The 21,887-nt window shown below is 43.0% G+C and overlaps 3 non-coding genes across 3 annotated transcripts; 1 reads left to right on the top strand and 2 right to left on the bottom strand.

The window, feature by feature from the left end:
• The first annotated feature begins 3,044 nt into the window (after positions 1-3,044).
• TRNAE-UUC (transfer RNA glutamic acid (anticodon UUC)) lies at positions 3,045-3,134 on the top strand. The gene is given in 2 exon segments: positions 3,045-3,081; positions 3,099-3,134. It is a non-coding gene; the product is annotated as a tRNA-Glu (tRNA).
• A 2,739-nt stretch (positions 3,135-5,873) lies between these two features.
• On the bottom strand, positions 5,874-5,957 carry TRNAV-CAC (transfer RNA valine (anticodon CAC)). Its single transcript is given in 2 exon segments — positions 5,874-5,910; positions 5,920-5,957. It is a non-coding gene; the product is annotated as a tRNA-Val (tRNA).
• Positions 5,958-7,702: 1,745 nt separating this feature from the next.
• Positions 7,703-7,792, bottom strand: TRNAK-UUU (transfer RNA lysine (anticodon UUU)). The gene is given in 2 exon segments: positions 7,703-7,739; positions 7,756-7,792. It is a non-coding gene; the product is annotated as a tRNA-Lys (tRNA).
• Between the last annotated feature and the right edge of the window lie 14,095 nt (positions 7,793-21,887).

Genomic DNA, 21,887 nt, shown 5'->3' with positions numbered 1-21,887 from the left:
GTTTTACCTTATAATCAAATTAACAAAGCCTTATCACACACCAGTAAGTAAAATTTATAACATTGTGAGTCATGTTTTTAATCTTAAATACATTTATGCAGCAATTTATGGCGTTTATTTTTTTTTTTTATATCGGTTTCCAAATTAACTAAGTCACCCCTTTGCCTCGTGAAATCCGAGACAATTGAAAATTCTAGCGTTAATAGGAATCTACGAGCCTGACTGCGAAAGGTCCCATTGGCAACGAACAAATGTACTAAACTCGATGATTCGGCTGACACTTTAGGCGAATACCCCATAACCCCACCCACACCCAGGACTTCCACTAGGGTATCAAACTTCCTCTTCGATAGCAATGTTTGGACTCGTTGGGATGCGACAGGACCTTCTTGAACCGGTGGAGGCCGGTTCCCCAGTCTTGCCTTCCCTCTGATACAATTTCAAACTCCTCCTCTGTGCTCAAGCTCCAACGTTCAGCATCTTGTGTTTCGCGCACTACTTCAGTGTCTTCTAGTTCCCTCTGCAGAAGAATATTGTAGAGGGGGGACCGAAAAGTGAGGACCCTCACGCGCTATCGGTCATAACAGGGTTCTTTGGTTTACAGGCTGGTGAGGTGGTTGAGTGTTGGAAACAACAAAAGAAGTCCTCGGGTGACGGAGAAGAGAAGGAGGAGCGCTTGTCGCCTGATGATTGATCCGAGGGCGACGCTTACTCTTACAGCCTTGTGGATGATGGAGACACCGACAGTGAGGCCGTGGAGACCCAAACATGATGAGTGGGTAGCTGTAACCCCTAGACACAATATGAGTGAATACGCACATGTGGCGGTCAAAGTGCCCCACACAGACGCGGCACCTGGCATAGCGCCGGTGTCCTGTAGGGTTCGGCCGGGACTTCGCAGACACTACAAACACCATCTTTCTGAAGCTAGGCCTCTTCGTCAACCCGATACTTCTAGGGTCCTCTCCCCATGTCGCCTTACACACACATACACATACACACACACACATACAAATGCACATACACACACATACAAATGCACATACACACACATTTACATATATATATACATATATATATATATATATATATATATATATGTATATATATATATATATATATATATATATATATATATATGTATGTATATGTATGTATATATAATAAATTATCCACATGGACGGGAATCATAGATAGCCAATGCAACAGAATTAACAATCAACACGGGTGTCAAAATTAAAAGATTAATAATGAAGATTATATATCGGAAACTCAACACTCCTCTAGAGTGAAGTCAACCATGCTAGGTTCTATGACGCCGAGTCAGTTACCTTCCTTAATGCATTACATCATATGTTTGTATATATAAACAAAAGGATATGCCACTCCTAAACGGAAAAAGTAAATTTTCATGATTCATTTTATCGAGAAGATTGTTCCCTAGGCAAGGTTTTAGAAATGTTTTCAATATCTCTTAGTTTGCTTGCGTATACTAGACACTCTAGAATACTGACTTCATACAGCTTGTATACGCCATCACTTTGGTAAGAGGACGACTATGTAGGCGACATGAAGCGAGTGGATACATGAAGATGCCAGTGTCAGCGTTTTGATTATATATATATATTTTTGTAGATGCGCATGAGTTACCCCCGGATACTGAAAACTGGTTTGATCACGTTCTCTGTGTTTATTATTACTCAGAGTAAAAGAGAACGAGTAATATAACAGTGACTTTATATTTTATAATGCGATCAGTGTGATGCATCGTACATGTGGCAGCCGATGCTGTGCGTGAGAATTTGACTCGTACTGAATAGGTTATTGTTGCGTCGCAATCTTAGTTCTCAATTCTGAGCTTAAAAAAGTTAATAAATTAACTGAGGTCGTAGCAATATATACATATATCAATTGGTAATAATAGCTTGACTAATCTAGGCACACCACAACAGTATTCTCTGGAATCCCAATATGACTGGAGATCCAGAGGAACTTTGTAGAACTCTCTTCTCTGTGCAAGAGGTTCAGCGAGTGTTGGACTGACGTTCTTAAGTAGACGTTATCCGTTGTCTTCCTCGATTGGATGATCTTAATAACACTCCTTGTGCCTGTATAAATCACGACTACGACCTGCCCAGCAGAGATAGCGTATTACAGAGCCCTGGAGATGGCAACATGCTTCGTCTGTAAAGCGGAGTTGCCGTCACTCATTTTCCATGGCGCGGTCACCTCATCTGCGGTTACAAATGCCGCGCCACATCCTCGTGTGATGGGGTCCGCTGAGCCGTCAGTATAATACGATAAGCTCGCTAGAAGACTTGGGGGGTGATGGACGTTATAGCCTCAAGGACCATGATCCATAACGGTACTACGTCGCAGTCACCTTTCCTCCTGGTGAGGTGGAAGAGTTGTAAGTTGGGACAGGGAGACTGCCACAAGGGGAAGGGGGTTCAGTCTGGATGAGGTCTGTCCAAAGGTCGACTACAAACCAGTTCCCAACGCATGGGTCTTGCAGGGGTGACCGGTGGGGTAGTCCTCGACGTCCAGGGCACTCAGAAAGGAGGCCTTGAATTCATTCTCCCTTGGGCCGGTCAGAAATCGGACGAGAAGAGAGGTGGTCGGAAGTTATTCCCGTCACAGTTCGTTCCACATAAAGAACGCACATACGAACGCACGCACTGATTCACTGTTGATATGTCAGGCTCACACGGGATAACATAGATACGGAGGGGCTCGCGGGGGTGGTTGAAGTGGTAAAGAACGTACGAAAGAGAAGAATGCAAAAGCTGCACAGTATATTCGTTTAGATATAAAATAGCGTTGTTGTTATTATTTGTCTGCTGTGATTTTTATCCAAAGTAGATTTCATAAGAAAAAATAGGTCTCAGGAACAATAAAATAAGTGAAAGTACATACACACTAGGAAAAATTACGCTTTATGCTTCGCAAAAGAATGTGTGTTCGTGTATATATATTCACGTATTCTATACACCTATTTTAGATTTTACTTATTTATAACCGTAAGTATTGACATATATTCTCATAGCTCGTTAGCTCAGTCGGCAGAGCGTTGTGCTTTCTCATTGCCATTGGCAATTTCGCAAAGGTCGCAGGTTCGAGTCCTGTACGAGCTAAATTCATTTTTCCTGACATGGCTCTCCCGTCTTTCCTTTATTTTATTTTATCTATTTATATATTTATTTATTCATCTATTTATTTTGTGGATTTTATTCTTTATAAGGAGGACCCTGTCAATATCACAGTATCAGAACCATGTATAGTCAAGTCTCCACCGATAAGATAAAGAAGATCATCTTTGTGGAAATGTGCATGTTATGACAACTGGCCAAACAAACATCATGCTATGAAGGGATCAATGCGCCATAAGTGTTCATCAGCATTATTTTAGCATTACAAGCCGTAACAACTCATTACCAAGTATCCTAGAAAGACATTTAGAGAACCATTTCCTTATACATACCAAACTACATAATTATAACTGCAAACCATACATCATTTCATGATGCATTCACTAATACTAAATACATCAATTGGAAGGTAACGAGCACACAAATAATACTGTATAAATCCCAAACCTATGATCTAACTGTTAACCTACACCAAATATGCAAAGACAGGCATATTCACATATATGTATGAGCGACTTTGTCGCCACAGAAAGAGAACTCTCCCGTAGAGGGAGTATCTGGGAACTCTCCTCGAAGGGGATTACATCCTCATGCTGTAAATATCTCTTCAGCACAACAAACCAAGAAATCACGAAAAGGCTTTACATTCTCTACCACCGGTTACAGAGTGTTAGTTTCCTTATTCCACAAAGCGACACTTCTTTCCCTGCACGATTACGACCCATAGTCCTCCAGGCCATAAGATCCACCACCCCTCCAGTCAGATCGTCGTACTACACTGACGACTCTGTGCACCCTCTCACAGGAGGGTGTTGAACGGCTTTTGTGACTGCCGATAGAGTAACTTCGATATGGAGAGTGAGTGATGGCAGATCCACTTAACAGACAGATCCTGATGTCATCTTCAAGGCCTTGGATCACGCCCTCTTTGCTGGGCAAAGGGCAGTCGTGATACAGACTCAGCGAGTGTTATTGACATTGATGTCAAAGTCTTGATGAGTGAGACGCTTGGCTTCACAGGGTGAACTTGATTTTTTACATTAAGCATTTTGTCAATATTTCTAATATTAGAATCCTAGGCATCTCCTGAGTGTTTTCATCGTCATATAGTCATCCACTTCCAACCTCGTTTTCTTTCATATGCAATGTTCACTTCCATTTTCTTTTGTGATGATTGGTGACGGATATTGCAACACCTAGGTAGGAAGCGATGAATCAGGCGTTAGGAATGTAGGCAAAGACTTTTGAACACTATTTATTCTGTGAAGGTTGTAGTTAAAGAGACGATGTTAATAGTTTGAGGTGTAAATGGTGGAAAAGAAGAACGTTGCTGCCACGTCCTCTTCCCTACCCTGAGGAGGGCGGCCTCATAAAGAGGACACCTGACATGGGGAGATGGGACTTGTATGAAAAAGGAACATTTCCCCACACAGGACTCGAACCTACAACTTTTGACAAAACTTGCTTATGGGATACCTAACGCTCTACGACTGAGCTAGCGAGCAAATACATAATTGAAAAAAAATCAATTATATTGACTGTTACTTAACTACACTATGGATGAGTTATATCTTTTAAATTAGACTGATAACAGATTAGTTAAAATCTAATGACTAAAAGTATCGTCCCAGAAATGATGATCTGAAACAATAAAACGGAACACAGCAGCCTATTGTCAACGAACAAATGTAATAAACTCGATGATTCGGCTGACACTTTAGGGGAATCCCCCATGACCCCACCCACACCCAGGACTTCCCCTGGGGTATCAAACTTCCTCTTCGGTGGCACTCTGGCGTGGCACTCTATGGGATGCGACAGGTCCTTGCTTGAACCGGTGGAGGCCTGTCCTTACCTTGTCTTCCCTCTGATACGATTTCAAACTCCTCTGTGTTGGAGCCCCAATGTTTAGCCTCTTGTGCTTGGAGCGCTACTTCAATGTCTTTTAGTTCCCTTTGGAGGAGAATATTGTAGAGGTCGGGGACCGAAAAGTGAAAACCTTCCTGCGCTATCAGCCATACAGCCCATCACCACCCCCCCACCCGCCTCTAACGACCTTGTCGTACTATACTGACGGCTCAGTGGACCACATCACACGAGGATGTGTCGCGGTTTTTATAACCGCCGATGGGGTGACCGAGCCATGGAGAATAAGTGACGGCAACTTCACTCTACAGACGAAGCATGTTGCCATACCCAGGGCCCTATATTACGTTTTTCTCCTTGGCACGGGGTAGTCATGATTCACACAGGCACAAGGAGTGTTACTAAGATCATCCAATCGGGAAAGACAACGGATAACATCTACTTAAGGACGTCAGTCCAACACTCGCTGAACTTCTTGCACCGGCAAGAGAGTTCTGCATGGTTTTAACGTATCCTCAGCCACACTAGGATTGCAGAGAACAATGTTGTGGCGTGTTTAGAGTATATGTGGTTGCGACCTCAGTTCATTTTGTGAATTTTTAGCCATGACTGGTGATGGACATTCCAATATATAGGGAGGAAGCGATAAGCCAGACGTTAGGAATGTACCATAGGCACAGACTTTTAATCAATATTTGTTTTGTGACTGTTGTAGCTGAAGAGACGATATCGATGATTTGTAGTGAAATCAATAAGTGGGTAAGAACGAGGTTAATGTCGTGTTCTCCTCCTGAAATGGGCGGCCTCGTAAAAAGAAAAAATGACATGGAAAGGTGGGGCTCGTATTAAAAAAGGTTGTAGCTCGCACAGGGATCGAACCTGCGACCTTTACGAAAGTTGCGTGTGTGAATTGTAACGCTCTACCAACTGAGCTAGCGAGCTCCCAACGTAGTGAGAAAAAGAAGCTAAATTTAAAGTAACATTAATACACTATGGGTGACTTATATTTTCAAATTAGATTGATGACATATACCATCAAAGGTAATGCTTGTAAAAGTATCATCCTAGAATGGGTAGATCGGAAACAATGAAACCGAACACACCTGCCTGTTGGCAACGAACAAATGTACTAAACTCGATGATTCGGCTAACACTATAGGCGAATACCCCATAACCCCACCCATACCCAGGACTTCCACTAGGGTATCAAACTTCCTCTTCGATAGCAATGTTTGGACTCGTTTGGTATTCTTTGGGATGCGACAGGACCTTCTTGAACCGGTGGAGGCCGCTTCCTCAGTCTTGCCTTCCCAATTTCAAACCCCTCCTCTATGCTGAAGCTACAACGTTCAGCCTCTTGTGTTTGGCGCACTACTTCAGTGTCTTCTAGTTCCCTCTGCAGAAGAATATTGTAGAGGTCGGGGGACCGAAAATGTGAGGACCTTCCTGCGCTATCGGTCCTAACAGGGTTCTTTGGTTTACAGGCAGGTGAGGTAGTTGAGTGCCGGAAACAACAAAAGAAGTCCTCGGGTGACGGAGAAGAGAAGGAGGAGCGCTTGTCGCCTGATGATTGATCCGAGGGCGACGCTTACTCTTACAGCCTTGTGGATGATGGAGACCCCGACGGTGAGGCCATGGAGAGCCGAGCTTGAAAAGGATATACCCATAATGTGTGGGTAGCTGTAACCCCTAGACACAATGTGAATACGCGCAAGTGGCGGTCAAAATGCCCCATACAGACGCAGCACCTAGTACAGTGCTGGAGTCCTGTAGGGTTCGGCTGGGACTTCGCAGACACTGCAAACACCATCTTTCTGAAGCTAGGCCTCTTTGTCAACCCGATACTTCCAGGGTCCTCTCCCCATGTCCTTGGCAAGGACAAGGAGGAAGTTACCGATGGTCAGCGCCAGGACATGAGCCACGAAAAAGAATACCCAAGGGCACTTTGTGCTTCCTTATCTACGAGGCCTATGCACCTCGACGGAACTTAAAGCCTTCATTTCTTTTTTCTTCTTGGACTTTAATTTTCTTCTTCCATATTCCACGAATCAGAGATTTTATACGTGTACACATGCGCGTACGTTGGAAAACTGCTATATATTGTTGATAGTGTAATTGCATTTATGTTAGAAATTCCCTGTCCCATTTTTGTCCCTGTCAAATGGGTCTGCCTTAGAATCACTATACATAAATTGGCAAGCTACAATATGCAACATCTCCATGATTTACACTTTCTTTCGCCAAGACACTTATACCTACTTGCCAAATGGGTCTGCCTTAGAATGACTACCTCTCACGTTAAATCCACCGGGTGCCCATGATTGTGTTTGCATCCCTTGACGAAGTTAAGGTGGTTTTGTGCTGGAACAAACATTTGTTCTAAAATCCTAAAGATGTTCCTCTACTAGAATCCTGAACTGGAGTTTGGGAAATTTTCTCCTTCACCTAAATTTAAGGTTCCTAATCGGTTCATACATACGAACATGACCTCATGACGTAAAGGAGGAGTGGAGTGTGAGATGTAAGCTCCTCATTACTATGCGTTATAAGTCTCGTACACCTTTAAAAAAAAAAAAGGAAAATAATACCCATTCAAATCCCTGACCTTACAACAGGGTCCTCCTTGTTAAGAAGTTCCACTCCAAAAATAAAGGAAAGACGGAATAGCCATATCAAGAAAAATAAAATTAGCTCGTGCAGGACTCGAACCTGCGACCTTTGCGGAATTGCCAAGGGCAATTAAAGACACAACGCTCTACCGACTGAGCTAACGAGCAATATAAATGTACCGTCATACTTACACTTAAGAATTTAACATGGGTGTATAGTATACCTATGTGAATACATGCTAATACAAAACACACGTGCACGCATACATACACACGAACACACCTTCATTTGCGAGGTATAACGTGTAATTTTGCCTAGTGTGTATGTACTTACACTTTTTATCGTTCTCGACATCTAGTCTTTCCTATGAAATTTATTCTGAATAAAAATCACAGCATGTAAACAATTACAATGCTATTTTATATCTAAAATAGTATACTGCATAGCATTTGCCTTCCTCATCTCTTTCGTACGATCTTTACCACTTCAACCACCCCGCAAGCCCCTCCGTATCTATGTCACCCTTTGTGAGCCTGGCATGTCGAAACAGTGAATCAATGCGTGCGTTCATATGTGCGTTTTTCATGTGGAGAAAACTGTCGGGAATAACTCCCGTCCATCTTGTATCTTCTCGTGCGATTTCTTACCGGCCCAAGGGAGAGTGAAGTCATGGTCTCCCTTCTTAGTTCCCTAGACGTCGAGGGCGACCCCACTGATCACTCGTGGATGGCCCATGTTTTGAGTGTGTTCAGCGCCTTCGAACTCTGGAAACTGGTTCGTAGTCGACCTCTGGACAAACCTCATCCAGACTATACCCTCTTCACCTGTGGCAATCTCCCTGTCCCAACTTCCAACTCTTCCACCTCACCAGGAGGAAAGCTCACTGCGACGTAGCACTATTATGGTCCTTGAGGCCATACGGCCCATCACCACCCCTCACCCACCTATAGCGAGCTTATCGTACTATACTGACGGCTCAGTGGACCCCATCACACGAAGATGTGGCGCGGCATTTGTAATCGGAGATGGGGTGACTGCGCCATGGAAAATGAGTGACGGCAACTCCACTCTACAGGTGAAGCTTGTTGCCATACCCAAGGCCCTATGTTACGCTTTTTCTGCTTGGCACGGGATAGTCATGATTCACACAAGCACAAGGAGTGTTATTAAGATCATCCAATCGGGAAAGACAACGGATAACGTCTACTTAAGGACGTCAGTCCAACACTTGCTGAACTTCTTGCACCGGCAAGAGAGCTCTGCATGGTTTCAACGGATCTTCAGCCTTACTGGAATTCCAGAGAACAATGTTGTGGCATGTTTAGAGTACTCAAGCTATTATTAGTAATCAATATGATCATATGTGGTTATGACCTCAGTTCATTTAGTGAATCTTTAGCCATGACTGGTGACGGACATTCCAATATTTAGGGAAGAAGCGATAAGCCAGGCGTTAGGAATGTACGGTAGGCCAAGACTTTTAATCAATATTTGTTTTGTGACGGTGTAGCTAAAGAGACGATATCGATGATTTGTAGTGAAATCAATAGGTGGGAAAGAACGACGTTACTGTTATGTTCTCGTCCTTCTCCTGAGGTGAGCGGCCCCGTAAAAAGGAAAACTCTGACATGGAGAGGTGGTGCTCGTATGAAAAAGTTTGTAGCTCGCACAGGGATCGAAACTGCACCTAATCGAGAGTTGCATGTGAGAATTGTAACGCTCTACCAACTGAGGTAGCTAGCTAACAATTTAATGGGAGACATAAACTATATTTAAAGTAACTTTAATACACTATGAGTCAGTTATATTTTCAAATCAAATTACATATACCATCAAAGGTAATGCTTGTAAAAGTATCGTCCTAGAATGGGTGAGCTGAAACAATGAAACTGAACACAGCTGCCAATTGGCAATGATCAAATGCAATAAACTCGATGATTCGGCTGACACTTTAGAGGAATACCCCAAAACCCCACCCACACCCAGGACTTCCACTAGGGTATCAAACCTCCTCTTCGATAGCACTCTCTGGACTTGTTTGGCACTCTTTGGGATGCGACAGGTCCTTGCTTGAACCGGTGTAGGCCGGTTCCCCAGTTTTGCCTTCCCCCTGATGCAATTTCAAACTCCTCCTCTGTCCTGAAGCTCCAACGTTCAGCCTCTTGTGTTTGGCGCACTACTTCAGTGTCTTCTAGTTCCCTCTGGAGGAGAATATTGCAGAGCTCGGGGAACCGAAAAGTGAGGACCTTCCTGTTCCATCGGCCCTATCAGGGTTTTTCGGTTTACATGCAGAAGTAAATCACACGGGTGAGGTGGTTGAGTGTTGGAAAAAAAGTCCTTGGGTGACGGAGAGGAGGAGGAGGAGCGCTTGTCACCAGATGATTGGTCCGAAGGCGACGCTTAGAGGGGGTTAAACGGTCTAACGGTTCGTCGAACGCGATTCGACAGACACGTGTTTAAAGTGATGTGTGAACGGGGTATTTGGTTGTCGAACACGTTGTTCGACAACCAAATACCCCGTTCACCCCATCTTACTCTTACGGCCATGTGGATGATGGAGGCACCGACGGTGAGGCCGTTGAGGGCCGAACTTGTAAAAGGCATATCCATGATGTGTGGGTAACTGTAACCCCTAGACACACTGCAAGTACACAGAAGTGGTGGTCAAAGTGCCCCACACAGACGCGGCACCTGGCAGAGTGCCGCATCCTGTAGGGTTCGGCGGGGACTTCGCAGACATTGCAGAAGCCGTCTTCCCAAATACAGGCCTCATTTTCTTCAGCCCGATACCTACAGGGTCCTCTCCCTGTGCCCTTGACCAGGACGAAGAGGAAGTTACCGATGGCCATTGCTAGGACCTAAGAGAGAGGACCATAGGGCAATTTGTGTTTCCTTACCCGCGAGGCCTACACACCTTTATTTTTTAAGCCTTAAAAATAATAATGATCTAATTTATAGATATATGTATTAATCAAAAAACGAGCAATTTCCAACATGCGGTATATAAATCAATATTGATTTAAATATTAACAATAAAAAAGTAGCGTAGGATGCCAGGATCTGCAGCATCAGTGTTTCTGGCCATACTATTGGCTAGCAAGATGAGCATAGTCAATCAGGGCGCAAGATTCATTTAACATTTGTGCTGATTTGGCTACTGCACTGTCCTCTCATCCAAGCCGCTTACCCGCGTGTCTCTACCATGAGTGTTTACTTTGTATACGTGTGTGAAGTTTGTGATTCTTTACGGACGCCCTACGATGCCCTGTATCTTCTAGCATTTCTACAATCACGCCTAAGCTGGCGAAGAATGTGATGACACTATAGGGGAAAGTCAAGGCCCTGAACACACTGAAAGAAGGACGATGTAATGTTTCTGTCGGATGCAATTTTGGCGTTAATGAAAGCACGATTCAGTCAATAAATAAGACTATTTTACTATAATTGTATTAAAATACGTATTATCATATTTACAAAGTAACTGTTTACAAATGGAGTATCAACATTTATGGGCATCATAAAACGATTCAAAAGCGTTAAAACAAGGTTTGTTCTATTAGAAAAGGTATTCTAAGTCGTTTTTAAGGGGCACGTCCACTATCTGCGATTTTTCGCTATTTCCGTAGGATCTTCGAACCTAACTCTTGTGAATACTGGGAGATTGATAGATCACTTGCGAAGATAGAAATTAGAGATGGACAGTACACCAAACTCAAGACGGAGAAGTCACCAGGTGTCAAAATTAAAATATCAATAATGAAAATTATATATCTGCAATTCAACATTTCTGAAGAGGGGACTCAACCATACTTTGAAGAGGGTAGTCAACTATACTTTGTCCTAGGGCGTCGAGTCCATTACCTTATGTAATGCTTTATATCATGTTTTCGTATACATGAACAAAAATGACTGGTCCTATCTAAATAAAAAAAAGTTAAATTTTACAATTCGTTATATCGAGAAGATTATTACCCTCGACAGGTTTTAGATTTTTTCAGTCACTTAACTAAATACCCTAGAATATTGATTTCATACAGCATGGAAATGCTTAACTGTTGTATCTCAGTCTTAATCCTAATCCTACAGCTAACAATCCCCTAAATTGAGGTCGTAACTACAGATACGTATATTAATTGGTAATATTAGTGGCGGTCCGGAACAGTTCCTTCATGAAATCAGAGGGTGGTGTCCACCTTATGAAACTCTGTTAGGAATCATGGTGTCCAGAGGACATCAGGAAGGGAGGGTACCCCTCGACCTTAGGTGGTGCCAAGGGGTAGGTCGTGCCTTCGGGAAGCTGAGAGTTGCCTCGGAAGGGGAGATAGTGAGGTACCACGCCACTCCTGCCGAAGTGAATGACGGGCTGATGCCTAGGTGGAGAATGACAGTGGCTCTGCACTCTGGCATGCAGTGGTGTAGGGGCTGTTGCATCGCTGCCCCACAAAGTTTGCAGCACACCTGACTGCTTCTCCCCGAGTTTAATACTTGCCATCCACAACGGTATCCAAGGCGGATCCAGTGGAGTATAGAATTCGCTCTTCTACTAGGATGTAGGTGGGTGCCCTCGAGCCTAGTGACGAGGTAGTACCACATTGCTGGGTCGAAAGTATTAAAAATTGTTGCTATCGTCGCCCCTGACCATCAATCTGGCCTTCTTGATTGTGACGCCCTTGATCTGCGTGATCGTGGGTAGTAAGTGCACTGTAATCCTGCTGAACCTCGTCACTGTCTAACCAGCAGCATCTACAACAGTATTCCCTGGATTCCCATTGTGACAGGGAATCCGGTGAAACCTTGTAGACTTCTCTTGTCCGTTCTGCGAGTAATTCATTGACGTCGTTAAGTAGCCGTCATATGTTGTCTGTCCCGACCAAATAACGTCTGTATGGATCACGACTGCCTTCCTCCACTGCCCAGCAGAGAAGGCGTAATCCAGGACCTTGGAGATGGCAGCAAGCTCTGTCTATAGAGTGAAGATGCCGCTGTCACCCCATCGACGGTTACAAAGGAAGCCGCGCAACAGACCCGTCAGTGTAGTACTGTGGTTCCCAAACTTTTTCAGTTTGTTACCCAATTTAACATGCCACATTAAACATGTCACCACTTTCACAAAATGTAGTCAACATTGATATATGTGGATGAATTAAAACACTATAGATATTTTTGTTTATTTACTGTATTTGAACTTGGTCCATCTCTAATGACTACTGCCAAAGATGTCAAGAACATCAGTGGGATGGATGTTGCATGCTTGAAGCTAGTTGAGGAATTCTTGGTTTCTTGATTTTCAGATTTTTTGTAACCGCTCCATTACCCCCCGAAAAGTGGTTAAATTACCCCCAAAGGGTAACTTACCTCCAGTTTGGGAACCGCTGGTGTAGTGTGACAAAGGGGGGAGGGGTGAACCTTATGACCTCAAGGACCATGGGCCCCAGCCGTGCCACTTCTGGTGAGGAGGAAGAGTTGGAAGCTGACGTAGGGAGATTACCACAGGGGAGAGGGCAATATACTCTGGATGAGATCTGTCCAGAGGTCAACTACGAAACAGTTTCCAGAGTTCGAAGGCGCTGATCACACTTAACGCTTGGGCCTTCCAGGAGTAACCGGTGGGGTCGTCCTTGACATCCACAACACTCAGAAAGGATGCCACGACTTCACTCTCCCTTGGTCCGGTCCGAAATCGCACGAGAGGAGATATGTTGGTCGGGAGTTATTCTCGACACAGTTCGCTGCACACGAAGAACGCACATACGAACGCACACTTTGACTCTCCCGACATAGGAAGGCCGCACTTGACTTGGATGCGGAGGGGCTCGCGGGGTGGTTGAGGTGGTTAATGCGTACGAAAGCGACGAGACAGGCAAAAGATATAATGTATATTGTTTTGGAAAATAAATAGCGTTGTTGTTCTTCGTCTGCGGCAATTTTTTGCTGAAAATAAACTTTACAGGATAAAATAGGTCTGTCGAGAGCAATGTATAATCAAATGTAAAATTACTAAATACACACTACGAAAAAGTACACGTATCCCAAAGGAGTGTGTGTGCGCGTGTGTGTGAGTGTATGTGTGTGTTTTGTATTTGCAGGTACTTACGTATTCATGTATTCAGCTACATTAAGTTTGGTTGTTTATATTTACAACTATGCACTTATCTATTTCTATGCTCGTTAGCTCAGTTGGTAGAGCGTCGCGCTGGATCTATCGTGCGTTACGATAATGCGGAGGTCGCGGGTTCGAATCCTGCACGAGCTACAATCGTTTTCTTTACTCTCTTCCTTTTTATGAGATTCCCTCTTTATAAGGAGCAACCTATCAATACCTGAAGGGATCCATGCACAGTAGATGTTCGTTGGCGCTCTTCAACATATTACAAGCCATATCAGCTTATAATCAAATATCCTAGAAAGACATTTAGAGAACTCTTGGTTGATACTGAAGACACAGGAGATGCTTAGTTTTCAATACCACAAATGTTGACAAAATCATCACTCAACAATCATGTTCACTTTGTGAAGCCCAGCGTCTCATCAGGAATTTGTTTAGCATTATCTGGAACCTCATTATGACTGGGGATCCAGTTAAAACCTTGCAGACCTCTCTTGACGTTAAGAGAGGTTCAGCGAGTGTTGGATTGACGTCATTAGTTAGACGTCACCCGACCGGATGACGCTCATAGTAGTGCTTGAGTCTGTGTGGATCACGACTCCCCCCTGCCCAGCAGAAAGGGCGTGATCCAAGGCCTTGGAGAGGCAGCAAGCTCTGTCTGGAAAGCGGAGTTGCCGTCACTGACTCTGCATAGTTCGGTCACTCCATCGGCGATCACAGAAACCACGCCAAACCCTCCTCTGATGGGATTCACAGTCTTCAGTGTAGTACGACGAGCTCGCTGGAGGGGTGATGGACCTCATGATCTGGAGGACCATGGGAAAGAAGTACCACTTGGTGGAATAAGGAAAATAACGCTCTACCAGCTGAGCTGACGACATTTATTGGTATTGTCCGTAATCAGATCTATATAACAACGACAATAGAAACCAGTTGGGTAATGTACGTAATACACACGTATTATTTGTGGAACACGGAAGAAGGAATGGTCAAAACATAAAACATATTTTCTAAAGGTATATGGAAGTACAGAAATGAGACTACACGAATATAGCTTCTATCTTGAACGTCACGACTACGTAAATACAATTACATAAACACACACACGCACACGTCCCACAAATACAACGTGCTTCCTTTAATTTTGGTTGTGCAAATAATGATAATAATAATGTTAATAGTAAAATAAAGATATATAAAGATTTGAAAAAATAAAGGTTACTGAATCAGTTTACAGAAAGACAGGCGAAAAGACCTAAATCTTTTCGCATGTCTTTTTGTAAAGTTACTCTGATCTTCCGTTTTCTCTCCTCTCTCTCTCTCTCTCTATATATATATATATATATATATATATATATATATATATATATATATATATATATATAGACCCTTGAATACTCAGTGACACATGGTCTCCAGGAATGATACCCCAAACCACCTAGCTCGATCAAAATGCCCACTGCTCCTCTCATCACACCCTCACCTCTCACCACCTTTCCCCGTTTCTCTTTCCTCAATTTTCGTTTTACTTGATTTATTTTTCACTCATCTAATTTTCAAAATTATCATTGTTCACACCATTCCTTACTTTTCTCTTTCTCTCCCTTAAACTTCTGTTTGTGTATTCATTTATTTTGTATTTTTATATTTTCAAATCTATAACTGTTCTCAGACTACCTGACTCAATCCAACTGCTCTATTATTATTCTCATCATATTTTCATAATCATTATTGCAAACGACAGGAAGAAAGTCACAATTTTGACTAGGAAAAAAATGACAGGAAAAAAGTCACATCACTAATAAAGTCACTGGAAAAAAGTGACAGAAAAAATAACAATTTTGGCTAATAAAAAGTCGGTAATCAAACTAAAGTCTTGGAAGTCAGTCACAATTTATTGAAGTTCCATAAACAATTAAAGAAATAAAACAGAAAATATTTGATAAGCTATTAATTGTCAATACATGACTTGTACATATTGGCAACACTATATATGATGGCATTGCATGCATATTAAGAACATGTTTTGTTAAATATTTCAAACATAGTAATCAAACAAAACTATTTAAGTCAGTCATTTATTGAGGGTAAATGTACAGACTGAAAAAAGCTTACATAATAGTGTGGCATTACATGTATATTCAGTATGTAAAGACAGACAAATATGGAGGTGAGGTGGCAAAATGAAACGTTAAGGCTAGAGTATGGAGCTTTATTCAGAACCAGACGTTTCGACCTCTTGGGCCTTCCTCAGTGGACTGAATACAGAATAAGAATCAAAGTCCGTATATTCGGTCTTTATGTTGATGATCAAAACGAATAATCCAACCGTCTCCACGAAAGAATTCTTCCACAGTCCTGTGGTCCTCCCGCCATCGAGCAACATACAAATTGCGAGGGCGTTCTTCGAGCTACACATCAAACTCTTCTTCGAGGAGAGTTGCCAACAGCGTCCTGCTGAATAATGATGCTCCCTGTCGCTCCCTCACCCTGAAACCATTCAATGACACTTCAGACTGAAGGAAGGTAGAGACCAACAAGGTTGAAGAATCTGTTATTCCACCGTTAGCACAAGTTGTTACGGGGATTGTTGTTCATGGTGGGGTCATGCACATTACATAGGCGAGGGGCAAACATAAGTGGAATGTGGCGCATTCCAAGAGGCATCAGGGCATGACATGGGAACTGGCTGTTGCCATCATTCGAAAGGAGCCACTAACATAAGTACATCAGCAACTCCTCGGCTTTAGGCAGAAAAGCTAGAGCATCAATCATGCCACAAAACAAACGAAACTCAGCATTGGTATCATACTTTGTTCCCAAACCTAGAAATAGTGCTAACATTGCCTTTTTTTATTCTTTTTTGTGTGACTTTTCCGTGACTTTTGTTGCTGTGACTTACCTGGATTCGTAAACCCACATCTCTCGTCACTACAATACCGGCAACTTGGGAAAGCACTGGGAGAGGTCCATAGTTGACGTCAGGTGATTTTATTCAGCCAAAGGAGACCCTACCGTAGTGAAATGGTCAGGACATTGTTAAGGAGATGCAAACAGCAACAGACCTATTGGTCCTTACGGGGCTGCTTCCGAATTGAAAGTGGGTGTAAACAGTGGAAATGGTTAAGAACCACTGACTTAATGTATATGAACTCACGATGTTGATTAGGTTTGGATGCCATATATCTATTTCTTCTTCTTCTTCTTCATCATTGTCAGTTGTATTTGAAATTACAACACGAACAGATAACTTGTTCCAAGCATTTACAATGCAGTAAAAAATAGTTCGTGTTTAATCTCACATAGATTATTTTGTAACCATTATTTCTTGTGACATTACTTTTGTCCACAATACGAAAATCACCTAAGCTCATAATGACAAGGCCATGAAGCATTTTAAAGACTAGTCAAATTACCCCGCATTCTACGTTTGGATAAGCTGAATAAGTTAAGTTCACTTAGACCCAAGGTTCTCAACCTATTTTCACACGTACCCCGTACTTATGAATTACTATTGTTTAGCCTCCTGGAGATGACTTCAACACTAAATTCAATCGTTTTGCATCCACTAAATTCTAGTGACTTTCGGCTGGCGGCTCCACTAGTGAACCATCGTGGACCACTAGGGTTCCATGGACCACAGGTTGAGAACCACTAACATGGACGATTTTCATAGGGTAAACAGGGGATCCTTTTAGTCATTCTACGTTCTGCTCTTTCTAATTTCTGTCTTTCATAAGATATAGCGACCAAAACTGAACACGGTATTCGAGATGAGGTCTTACAAGAAAATTATATACTCATAACTTTTTCAGTTTTGTATTCAAATGTTCCTCCAGTAAATCCTGCTATTTGCTGGACAGTTTTCGCGCTTTTTGAACCCTGGAGGGTCGATTTCAGATCCTTAGATGCTATAATAACTAGATATTTTTCTTGGTGTGATTTCTGAAGCTAACTACTATTTCTGGAATAATCATTACAGTTGTTTTTGTTGGCTATATGGAAAAAATTATATTTATCAATATCAAATTACATTTACAATTTATTTTACATACCAGACCACTATGCATAGCATCTACATAAATCAAAAAGAGAATTGGACCAAGCACAGATCCCTGGAGAACACCGCAACTACATCACTCAAGTCGGGCGAATTTCCATCAATTAGAACCCTTTGTTTTCTCTCTGTTAATCAATCTTTGAGTCGTGAATATTACTTACGATGCCATGTGACTGTAATTTACTAAGTAGCCGGTTATGTGGGATCGTATCAAAAGCTTTTCGGAAACCCAAGTATATTATATCGACTGATATTATTTCTCTTGAAATGTGTTAGATATAAGATATTCTACAAAAAATGCTTATTTGAAATGCTTACGGGGAGGTTTATTTTTATTTTCTATCTAGGGAGATACAGACTTATATATTCTTATTTGTAGAGTTTGGTTTTGTACAGATTCTAACCTTGTTTTTACTGCACGCCACTAAACGGGGCGACTTAACCTCACCATTGCCCGCATCTTCCTTATTGGATCGCTGCTGTCTCCCGTCACTGGCTGACCTGATGCACAGGGCTCAGCTAATTCACCAAATAAAGTATTCACTAGTCTCTCTTGTCTTCATAGCAGGTTCTCATTCTCGTAAAATGGAAAGGCACCCCCCCCCCCAGCACCACCACTCCGAGCGTTTTCATAGTCATATACTGTAGTCACCCCTTTACAACCTTGTTTTCTTTCATAAGTAATGTTCTATTCCATTTTCTCTTATGTCATGATCAGAGGCGGACATGCCAACATCTAGGGAAAAACCGACAAGTCAGACGTTAGGAATGTAGGCAGAGACTTTTAATCAAGATTTGTTTTGTGACGGTTGTGACTAAAAAAATAATTGATGGGAAAGGAGGACGTTGCTGTTGTGTTCTCTACGCTCTCCTGAGGTGGGCGGTCTCGTAAAGTTCTGACACAGGGAGGTGGAGCTCGTATGAAAAAAAGATTGTAGCTCGCACAGGACTCGGACCTGAGACCTTTATGAAAGTGAATCAGTGGTTATAACGCTCTACCAACTGAGCTAACGAGCACTCACATATAAGATGAAATAAACTGTATCTAAAGTAACTTAAATACACCATGGGTGAGTTATATTTTCAAATTAGATGGATGACAGAACCAACAAAGGTAATGCTTATAAAAGTATCGTCTTAAATTGTGTGATCTGAAACAATGAAACGGAACACAGCTGTCATTTGGCAATGATACAAATGCAATAAAATCGATGATTTGGCTGACACTTTAGGGGAATACACATGAAGTGTGGGCAGCTGCGACCCTTAGACACGCTGCGAGTAGACACAAGTGGTCAAAGTGACCCACAGTGCCGCGTCCTGTAGGGTTCGGTCGGGGACTTCGTAGACACTGCAGAAACCGTCCTCGTAAGGCCGATACTTCCTGGGTCCTCTCCCCGTGTCCTTAACCAGGATGAGGAGGACTTTTTCTTGCAGAAACTCTAAGAACGTGTGCCCTTATTATACAAATGGCTTGCTACCAGACATGACTCAACCTTCTCCCTAACACTCCTGAACTCCATCACATGTATTGAAGCGCTAACACACTCGGCCAAAGATCACCCCATATATTTTTATGTGTATAAAATATCATAAAATGTCAAGGACAGGAGATTGTGCGTGTCTGAAATGATACATTTCTGGAGGGGGTGGGCTAGCTGATGAAGTCTTGATGGATATTGTCACTCCATTTCCATCACAAGCACTGAAGGAAACGATAGACAAGATGGTTTTTTAGATCTGCTTACCGCCCGAGCAGAAATGGGATAGTGGACGACACCATCGCTCTATCAAGTCCATCGCAACACAAAAAGAAGCCCTGGAGTGACAAAAAGGTCATAGATAATCATCTTAGCCATTCGTTATGAGGGAGGTGACCGCCCAAGGCACCCATTCCACTCCCTTCCACCACCTGTTTGTTTCCCTCTCATCTTAGCTCCTTGTGGCTGAAGGGTCATCCCTGTCTCTTACCCACTGCCCAGGTCAGAAGCAATGCAGCAAGACACAGGATATCCATAGCAGGGCCGTTTCATTTACACGGTGACCTTCCCTCCTCGTCTTCCTATGCGAGAAATAGAGAAGACGGGGAGGAAACCCTTTGGACTCCGTCAAAATATTGTCCATACGCTATTCTTCACGCACACATATGCCTTCACACTCCCCTGTTCGACAGACATTACCTTCTTGGATAAAGACACTTTCACCCCATCTCATCCTCGGTCGTCCCCTCACGTTCACTCCATCCATCTCTCCTTTTCTTTTCCTAAGCTTTCATCACTCTTTCTATGTGCTCAAACCATCCCAATAACCTTTCATCACCCATTTATGCCAGCTCACTCCCTTAACAAACCTGACTTCCGCAAATGAACTAAAACACGCTCAACCAAACCTAAACACACTTAACCAAACTTAATGAAAATTAACCTTACCAATGCGAACCAACCTAATCAAACCAAGTCTAACCTAACCTAACCAAACTTAAACTAAACAAACCCAACAAAACCTAACCAAACCTAACCAGGTCTAACGTAACCTAACCTAACCTAACCTAACCAACAGCCGTATTACCCAGTTAAGGGGCCAAGTCCGCCAGAGTTCCCACCCTCCTGTGGGCTGTCTTACCTGTTTCCACCGCTACCTATTAACTAATTCATATAATTCGATTAAACTTCATAAACCTTTCTCAGAGGAAGCTAGGACAGTGCCTCCTTACGTAGGACTTTTTGATGCAGAGATTTCAATTTATGTGTTTATTTATTTTTCATGTCTGCGGGGCCTCGATCTAGCGTCGATCCGACACAGTCCATACACGAAACAGGTGATGGTGTCCACGTAATGCCTCTGTTAGCAATGGCGGTACCCAAAGAAGACCAGTAAGGGAGGGCATCCCTCGACCTCAGGCGGCGCCAGGGTGAGTGTGTGGCCTCGGAGGTGGAGGTGGAGACTACGAGTTGCCGTGCCAACCCTGCCGAGGAGGGGATTGAAGCGCTGAGACTTAGACGAAGAATACCTCTGCACTATAGCAGGTAGTGAAGGGGCTCTTTCTCCGAGGTCCCAGAGGTTGCGGTACTCGTGATTGTCTCTCCCCGCATTGCCACCAACAACGAGATCCAAGGTGGACCCTGTGGACGGTAGATTCCGCCCTTGTACCGAGAGGCACAGCGCGGTAGTAGCCACAGCGCGGATTCCGAAGTATGAAGACGGCTGCTGTATTAGGTCCTGTTCGTAATAGCGATCTGATCCACGCGGAAATTGCGGTGGTATCACATAGTCGAGGCAATAATGAGCGGTTGCGTGTGAACGCCTCCACTGACTTGCATTGTAACTAAACCGCCGCGGTTGAAACCACTAGTGTGAACAGGGCCTTAAGGAGGTGTACCTTTGTACTACCAACTCGTTTCTTATATCGACTCGCTAACCCGCTTGGCCAGAGATCATCTCAATTACTTTTATGAAAATGAAATGTCACAATATGTCAAGAAATTATAATCATATAAGAAAACAGCAAAAAATGATCAGATAAAAGAAATCGCAACAATTGGATATCCAACCAACTTGCACCCACCCACATGCAGAACACACATACGAACGCACGCATTGATTCCCTCTCCCAGCACGCGAGGCCCACACGGAGGGGCTCGCGGGGTGGTGGAGGTGGCAAATTGACAATAGTGACGAGGAAAGCAATTCCCATACTGTACAATGTTTTAGCAATTAATAGCGTTGTTGTTATTCATGTACAGCGATTTTTTATTCAAAACAAATTTCACAGGAAAAATAGGTCTGTCGAGAGCAGTAATTAATCAAAAGTGATATTACTAAATATACACTATGATTAAGTACATATTATGCTTGTCAAAGTAATTTATGTGTGTGTAAGTTAGTGTGTGTGTATGCTCAATTGATAGGGCGGAATGACATAAGTCTTTTTCTTGCCATGGCTCAGTTTTCTGTTCCTTTCTGTTGGATTCCCTCTTTATAAGGAGGTTCCTAACAATGCCTGAGTGTTAACACTCAGCCAAGTCTTCACCGATAAGATAAAGAAGATCACGCCTGTGGAAATATGCAAGCCATGGCATATAGTCTTGGCCAAGCA

The sequence above is a fragment of the Oratosquilla oratoria genome, chromosome 9 (genome assembly GCF_046742065.1).
Source record: "Oratosquilla oratoria isolate Oo_2021 chromosome 9, ASM4674206v1, whole genome shotgun sequence".
Taxonomy (NCBI): Eukaryota; Metazoa; Arthropoda; class Malacostraca; order Stomatopoda; family Squillidae; genus Oratosquilla; species Oratosquilla oratoria.
Note: the sequence above shows the minus strand (reverse complement) of the source record. Positions and strands in the feature narration are given on the sequence as shown.